The 8,618-nt window shown below is 34.7% G+C and overlaps 1 pseudogene; it reads left to right on the top strand.

Moving 5' to 3' along the window:
- Positions 1 to 5,900: 5,900 nt before the first annotated feature.
- Positions 5,901 to 6,285, top strand: LOC116631500 (annotated as a pseudogene).
- The last annotated feature ends 2,333 nt before the right edge of the window (positions 6,286 to 8,618 follow it).

Consider the following 8,618-nt stretch of genomic DNA (forward strand, 5'->3'; position numbering starts at 1 on the left):
ATCTCAAAAAGGTGCAGAGGAGGGGCAAGAACCTCAACTTAAAAAGAAGGAAGTAGAAGCTTACAAGCATTTCTTTTCCTTTCCAAGTCTACCTTAATAACTTAATTTGGCTTGAAATTGCTTTTTTTAATTAGTTCAAAGATGTTAGCAAATTTTGAAATGATACTGATGCAGCAGTTTTAACTTAAAAAAATCATGAGAAGTCTGGCCCCTTGCTACATGATTTAGAGGAGATATATGTAATTTGATTTTTACTAAATTAGTGAAAGATAAATAAAAGGCCAAGCTAAACTCTAAAACTTCATAATTAATTCTAAATTGCTTATATTTTGCAAAATAAAAGAAAATTGGCATGGATTGTATTCTTTCTGAGACCAAACTTACAGAGAACAAATTAAGAAGTATGTAATAGATGATGTCTTTTATTTTTAGTCTTTTTTGAGGTTTGAATATATACACAAAAGTGTGCCTATCCTAACTCTACAGTTTGATGAATTTTCATAAACAGAATACACCTGTATAATTAACACCCTGATTAGAAAACACAACATTACTAGAAGCCCGGAGTCCCCCTTCATGTCTTCTTCCAGTCACTAGCCACCACACACAATACAAGTGTGACCACTGTGTTGACTTCTAAAAACATACTTTAGTTTCACATATTTTCTATTCTACAGAAATGAAATTATACAATTGTTTTATTGTGTGATTCTGCCCACATTTACTTTTCATTCACCTAGTGGTCATTTAAATAGAGTTAAATAGTTACATCATTTAAATAGTTTAGTTATATAGTTATAGTTAAGTAGTTAAATGGTTATATCATTTATAGTTACTGTTAAATAGTTTTATCATTATATAGTTCCAGTGTTTGGTGGATCCAAATAATGCTAAAGTGGTTATTTTGAAATCTGTCTTTTGGGGAATATAAATACATGTCCTGTTGGGTATATACCTAGAAGTAGAATTGTTGGCATAGAGAGGATGTGTGTATTCAGCTTTCCTAGATACTGTTGTGTGATTTTTTTTCAAACTGATTTTATCACATTTGGCTCCCATCAGCAACACATGAGGATTCCTTTTACTTCACATCCTTGCCAACACTTAGTATTACCAGATTTTTAAAAACTTTAGCATTTCTAATGTGTGTAGTAGTAGTATTACATTGTGTTCTTAATTTGAATTTCTTTGACAGCTAATGTCAAGCATCTTCTCTTATGTCTTATCTATTCTTTTCTCTGATGAGTTTGTTCAAATCTTTTTCCCATTTTCACTTCAGTTGTGTCACATTCACATTATGTAATTCCCAAGATCTTTGTGAAATATAGTTTTTTTGGTGTAGAAATACATATATAAAGAATAGGAGAATCAGAATTTGGAGGATGCTGGAGGGTCTCTAGTCAGTGTTGCTACTCTAGTCTTCCCTGGAACCAAAATAAATGTCAGTAAGTATCCAAGCACAGTTTCATGGGGACAGCACAAAAGCCACACGTGGAATTTTTCACTAGCAAGCATGCCATTGATTACAATTGAAGAATGTAATTACAATTGATTACAATTTTGTCATGTTGCTATGAGCATTATCTAACAATAAATCAGCTCTGAGGAGAAGTTCTGTGTTTTTACATAATATTTTTATCTCTGTGCAGCGACTTACCTTTTTGTAGCATGGCTCTGTGCTGGCTTTTCTACCACAGGTAGACCTTCCTAGGTTTCACCATTGCAGATTGTGTGTGTGTGGGGGGGGGGGGGGGGTATAATGAATTGTAGTAGTTCCTTGTACATTTTGGCTATGAGGGGTTTTTTTGTTTTGTTTTTGGATATCTGAAAGCAAATATCTTCTCCAATTCTCTGAGAGGCTTTTTCATTTTCTTAAAATTGTTTTAATGGAAATTTTAAATTTTTAGCATAATTTAATTATCAACTCTCCCCCTGGATAATTAGCTCTCTTCGTCTTAGTGTATTCCAAATTAACTCAGTTAGTTTTCTCTATTGTCTTCTATAAGGTCTATTGTTTTATAAGGTAATTGCCATTTAGATCAGCAATTGCTCAGAAATTAAATTTTGTGTATAATGTGAAGGGTCAAGATATGTTTTGTTTCCTGTGCATACAAATGCTCCAGCACATTTTAGTAAAGAGGTTGTTTTTGCCCTATCACTCTGTACTGTCACTGTATCATAAGTCAAGTGATCATTTATGTGGGTCTTTTTCTAAACTCACTCTTTTGTTCTTTTGGTCATTTTATCTACAATAGAGCTAATGCCATATTGTTTTAATTATCTGATAAATTTTGTTTTATTTTTCTCTTTTTTAAGATTGCCTTGTCTATTCTTGGTTCTGTGCATTTCTACATAAATTTTAAAATCATCTAGTCAATTTCAGTGAAAAAAGAAAATACAGACGTTTATTTGGATGAAATTATACATACACAAATATAAACACATTTTGTCCTGTTTATAATGAAAAATGAAAGCCATGTATGAAATTCCATTGTTATTTCAAATTCAATTCTTATAAAAGTAAATAACTCCCATGTAATAGGTGTAAAAGAGAACACCTATTAATGTAATATTAATAAACATTTTCAATTGAGATAAAAATGTTTCTGACTCTTAAGTTCTCAACTGACTAAGAAATAAACCTAAAATGTTTGGAAGTTGACAAATTGGAATGAAATAATAAGAATCTAGTTTAGAAAAGGTATTATGACCTGTTCACATTTTTTAAACCTCAAAATTTTGTGTTCATTTAAATAATTACAGTTAAGCAATTGAAATAATTAGTGTCATATATTACCTGTAAAATTTTCTGAAAATGCCAACTTAATACAAAGAAGCCTGGAAATCTAAGAGAAATTTTAGTAAGATCCTACAAATGATAAAGTATCACTTTTAGGTATTTCAATATTATATTAGCTTAAAATTGTCTCACATTAAATTGTATTATTGACTATCATTTGAAGAGGTATTGTGATTTACCAATTGCCTATGTTGGAGCTATTTCAATATACAGATAAAATATTTTTTTTACTTTACAAATGCTCAAAAAAAATCACTCAGTAACAAAAATTAGGCTAAAAATTGGCAATCAAATGTAGAATTAACTGGAGTAGTTTTGTTCCCCAGGAATATTTAATAAATTATATTTTCTTTAATTTCTGTTCATACCCAGTGATCATATTACACTGATCTTAGGTGAAAAGTCATTAGAATAATGGGGAATAATGGGGAATAATGGGGAAATAACTAACTTTCCCAGTTTATCATTGAGAAGAGACAGTACAAGCTTCCAGTGAAATTATCCTTCATGTAAATTTGACAGTGGTTCTTTCAGAAATGGGAAAATGGGAAATAACCTGGGAACGGTTTTTAGGAATTAACAGAAAAGGATAAAGGAATTTGACTTTGTGCATGAAGCAGCAGTGACTATATTGGATTGAATAATGTGTGCTCCCTTCTTCCACTTGGTCCTTCATCTTAGGTGTCTTTTCCCCCCATACCATAAGATATCCCTCGAAGTACAAAGAGAACTGTACAAAAAGTACAAAGAGAAAAAGCATTCACTTTTTTTTTTTTGCCATTAATTTTTTTTTATTGGAGTATAGTTGACATACAATTACATTAGTTTCAGGTGTATTCCTTCATCTCTCTCGTCAGCCATGTGTACTTAATGTTCTCCATTTGGGTAGGCAGTTCAGAAGAAGTGATTCTGGACAGAAAGAAATGAGGAAAACCTCCACTCTCAGAAAGTCATTGAATCATATGCAGTTGTTTCTAGTGCCCTATGCCTGGGTCCTGACCTCAAATAATCTGCACTGAGCCTGGGTTCTTTTCTGTTTTCCCTCCCCTTCCTTCATCTTTACATGGCCCATTTACTTGCTTCCCTTACCTCAAATAATTCTGCCCACTTTTATGTTGCTGGATTTATGTTTTGGTCCCTCCCTTCCTCTGCACCTCAAATCTCCATCAGCCCTGTCCTGATGCCTCCCAAGCCCCAGACTGACAAAATCTGTAGATTGTTTTAGTGAAGAGTATGTATTTAAGTTTTTCGGTGGCTTGTGATGAAAAAGACTTTAGGATGTTTGGATCTGTCCAAACAGAGTAGTTCAGTTAAGACTGGATTGACTAGGGGCACCTGGGTGGCTCAGTAGGTGGAGCAGCCGATTCTGTTTCAAATCAGTTTCAGCTCAGGTCTTGATCTCCAGGGTTGTGGAATCAAGCCCTGCATTGGGCTCTGCACTCAGCAGGGAGTCTGCTTGAGGCCTCTCTCCCTCTGCCCCTTCCGCTGCTCATGTTCTCTCTCTCTCTCAAATAAATAAATCTTAGAAAGAAAAAAAAAGACTGGATTGACTGTATATTGTTTTTTTCTAAATTAAATCCAAATAAACTTCCTAATTCTGTTGTACAGTTTTTATTTTATATTGTTCTTTCAGTTTATATAGTGCTAAATAATGACAATACAGTCATCTTATAGCTATAGTTTTAGTATACTTGTTTTTCTAGAGTGAATATTTATATTTAACATTATAACACAGAATCATCTAAAAGGTATCTTAAAGAAATGAGTCCTGAGAGATGGCCAATTAAAACAAAAAGAGATTATTTGGCCAAAAACATTTGGAGTTATGAATCATACCAGAGACTTTTTTGAGGATGTTTACAGTGCACTTTATTACATCAAGGGCCTGCAGTTTAAAACATATATATTAATTTATTAATACATATTAATAAGCCATTTTCTCTTATTCTTATTTGAAAGACTTTGGAAAAGAACCACACTATTGTCCTCTTTTTGTAAGAATGCATAATAGTTAATATACCAGTCTACATAATATAGTTCAGAGCAATCATCACTAGATCTATATTTATTTTTATCGCTCATTCCAAAAATGGGTGGAAATGGGCTCTGAGAACTATGTTTGAAGTCACTCCAACTGAGTGACTACCTATTTTGTTAAACTCCATCGTTTGATAATAGTAGGAAGAGCCTGTGTTTTGGACCTAAATGAAGATAGATCTATTTCTTGATTTCTCTACTTACTATCTTTGTAGCCTTGGGCAACTTCATTAAACTTTCTGGGTCTCAAATTTCTCCTCTGGAAAACAGCATTAAGAGTTACCTTTTTGTCCTGCGGAGAATTAAATGAGATAAGATACATTAAGGAGACAGCACAGTTCCTGGATATAGTATTCCATAAATGTTAGCAGTTGCTGAGAACTGTTTCTGAATATTTTCTGAAAGTTATTGCTCTGTATTCATTTTAAATTATTTCTTAGCACATCCTAAAATTTAAAATCATGGATCCAGACTTGTTCTATATGAGAGAAAATGAAGATTTTTAAGTTATTTTGTGTAAAGCAGATTTTACCTAAATGCCTAGTAAAAATTCAGTTAACAATTTTAAAAAATGCCTATTTCAGAAAATGTTAGTGAATATAATTCTTGTTGATAAAAGCATATCAACATTCCTTTTTATCTAGATATGAGTCAAAAGACCAAAAAACACTTGGGAGAAACAGCACTTCAACTTCCAGTTTATTTATTTATATGATTTTGTTATTTTGGGTTATATATGAAAAATTATTGTTTTAAAATTGCAATTATTCTTTTATTAATTTTGAATATATTTGATCTTGCATTTGGTACAGTACTGTTTCCCTTCACATTCATCTAGCCTCCTAATTGATTAAAACCATATAACATATTAGAAACAAGAGAAGCCGCCCCTCTCTGTTTTCTCTGCACTGGAGAGCAAGCAACTCTCCTGCCACAGCCCCTCATCCCCTAAAATCGTACGCCTCTGCACAGTTCATGTCCTCCCCCTTCTTGGGCAGGAGCACCCTTCAGTCGAGCCGATCGCTGTCTGCAGTGGCGCTAAAAACACCGGAGACACTGAAGGATGGGAGCCTCAGCAGCTTGGCAGCCCCACGTCCCCTGACCTCGCTTATTCCTAGCTACAGCTTCCAAACCAGCGCCATTTCAAGGGACATCCAGACAGCAGCCAAGTTCACTGTGGCTGGGGCTGCCATGGTAGGGGTGGCTGGCTCTGGGGCTGGAATCAGGACTGTATTGGGAAGCGTCATCATTGGTTATGCCAGGAACCGTCTCTGAGGCAACAGCTCTTCTCCTACGCCATTCTGAGCCTTGCCCTCTGGGAGGCCATGAGGCTCTTTTACCTGTTTGTTGGTGGCCTCCTCATCCTCCTCTCCCTGCGAAGGAGCCTTCTCGGCCTCCCACGGGTCTTTCTTCAGTGTTTCATCTGCCCTGTATATTCCTTTTCCTAGACCTCCCCAGGCAGCCTGGGGGAGGTGGTTGCCTCAGCGTTTGGCACAGGAAAGGCAAATAAATACTGTAGAGAAAGGAAAGAAAGAAAGAAAAAGAAAGAAAGAAAGAAAGAAAGAAAGAAAGAAAGAAAGAGAAAGAAAAGAAAGAAAGAAAGAAAGAAAGAAAGAAAGAAAGAAGAACGAAAGAAAGAAAGAAAGAAAAAAAGAAAGAAAGAAAGAAGGAAGGAAGGAAGGAAGGAAGGAAGGGAGAAAGAAAGAAAGAAAGAAAGAAAGAAAGAAAGAAAGAAAGAAAGAAAGAAAGAAAGAAAGAAAGAAGAAAGAAAGAAAGAAAGAAAGAAGAGAAGGAAAAAAGAAAGAAACAAGAGAATCCTTTTCATGTATTTTGAGATAAATAATGAATACCAAAACTTAGAGAAAACTGAGAGAAGTTTGAGTTTAAAAAAATGGAAATCCCTATTCAGAACATAAAATACACATATAGACATATGTCAGTATAATGATTCCAAACAGGCCCTTTCAAGACTGTCTGATACTGGAGTGTGTTGCTCAGTTCCTCCTTCAGAACCCAGGCATCATCTGACAGCTCACAGCCCAGTCCCTCACCAGAATTTCCTTGCATCCAAAGGAAGATACTTCATCCACACTGGCATGCCCTCTCCAGGGCAGCCAGCATCCTAGGACTGTTCACAGGGAGGTTTCAAAAGGCCTGTTCCCCCAGTGTCAAAAACAGCTCTGAGAGGCACTGCAGCTCTGGAGCTCTCTGAATGAGTGACTGAAGCTCTGTTGCTGTTGTTTAGTCCTGCTCCCTGCCTCACATGGGCATTTTCTCCCCCACAGAACCCCCATTAAACCTCCTGGTTGCAAACCTGATTTTCAGTCTGTTTCCCTAGGGAAATCAACCAACAGAAATCCTGAAGGAAATTGTGACAAATGATTTAGTTACAACTCAAAGAACTTATATCTTCCTCCAATCCCATTGTACTCCAAAACCTGTGTTAAAAAAAAAAAAAAAAATGATGAGGTAGGAAAAGCTATACCAATAAAGATAGAGGATCTATGGTGGAAATAATTGAGAATAACCGTGTAATCAATTTCTTATGGGAAAATGTATCTGAGAGCTCTAATATCCCTCACAATTTTCAAATGTCAATAAGTGCAGTCAATTAAATCCTTTGATATTTATTCAGGTGAAAATAATATATGAAGGCATTCCATTCCCTGTTATCTGTCCAATCCCGGGAAATCACACACAAAATCATTCTTTGTAGTATGCATTACAGCACAGCAAACAATGTAGTATAAATGTTTTCATTAGTTTATTGGCAAGAGGTAATATGGATTAACAATCTATCTAAAAATCAATACCAATGATTTGTAAGTACTGATTAAATTGAAAGCCCTTGTTAAGTATCAATTAGATTGAAAGTAATACTCTTGATAATGAAAAGTATGGGTAGACTTTAATAGTGGAGAAAGAATTGCATTTGGTTCCTGGGCAGCCAACTGGAAGAAGAAAACACAGAGAATGACAAGGATAATAAAGGGATGTTCCACTGCATATCAGTCAGATAGATTCTATTCCTCAAAGAGGTGAGGGTTAAGCCTGCATGTTTACCTGAAGAAAAAAATAAATAAATAAACCCTGTAATTTAAACAAAGAGAAAAACAGCCCTGATGGAGGATGGACTTAGTGCCAAGCCTTAACATGGAAACAAAATCTTGGAGATCAAGATTCAGATTCAGCTCTTAACTCATGGCTAAACTCAGAGAAACTTGAGGGTGTGATCTAATAATTTGCAGCCTCCTAGGCTCAGACTCCTCTATGATCTGAAAACAACTTCAGATTCTATATTTAGAAACATATTACTATTGTCTATAAACTGATAAGAATTCTAAAAAGAGCACGGTGAAAATTATAGGAAACTATGTGCTTGTATTCTAAGAAGAATAAAGAGTATTCTTGTTCTTAAGAAAAAACTTACTTGAGTTGTTAGATCCTGTAGTCCCAGGACAGCGAAAACTGTGTTAAATTCCCAACTGCTCTATTTGCTCTTTGATCTTGTGAGAATCTCTAAGCAAATCAGAAAATCAACTTTCTTAAAGGAGAATGATAAAGTATCCATCTCATATGATACTTACAGGAATGAAGTAAAATTTCATATGAAAGTATGGAGTACAGAGTTTATATAGTAGATTAACAGTTCACCAACTGTTAATTGTTTATTTGAGCCACTTTCAGTAATTGAAATTTATTATTAATCTTTTTTTGATTATATTATTTTATTTTATTATGTTATGCTAATCACCATACATTACATTATTAGTTTTTGATG

The sequence above is a fragment of the Phoca vitulina genome, unplaced genomic scaffold (genome assembly GCF_004348235.1).
Source record: "Phoca vitulina isolate PV1807 unplaced genomic scaffold, GSC_HSeal_1.0 scaffold1, whole genome shotgun sequence".
NCBI classification, from domain to species: Eukaryota; Metazoa; Chordata; class Mammalia; order Carnivora; family Phocidae; genus Phoca; species Phoca vitulina.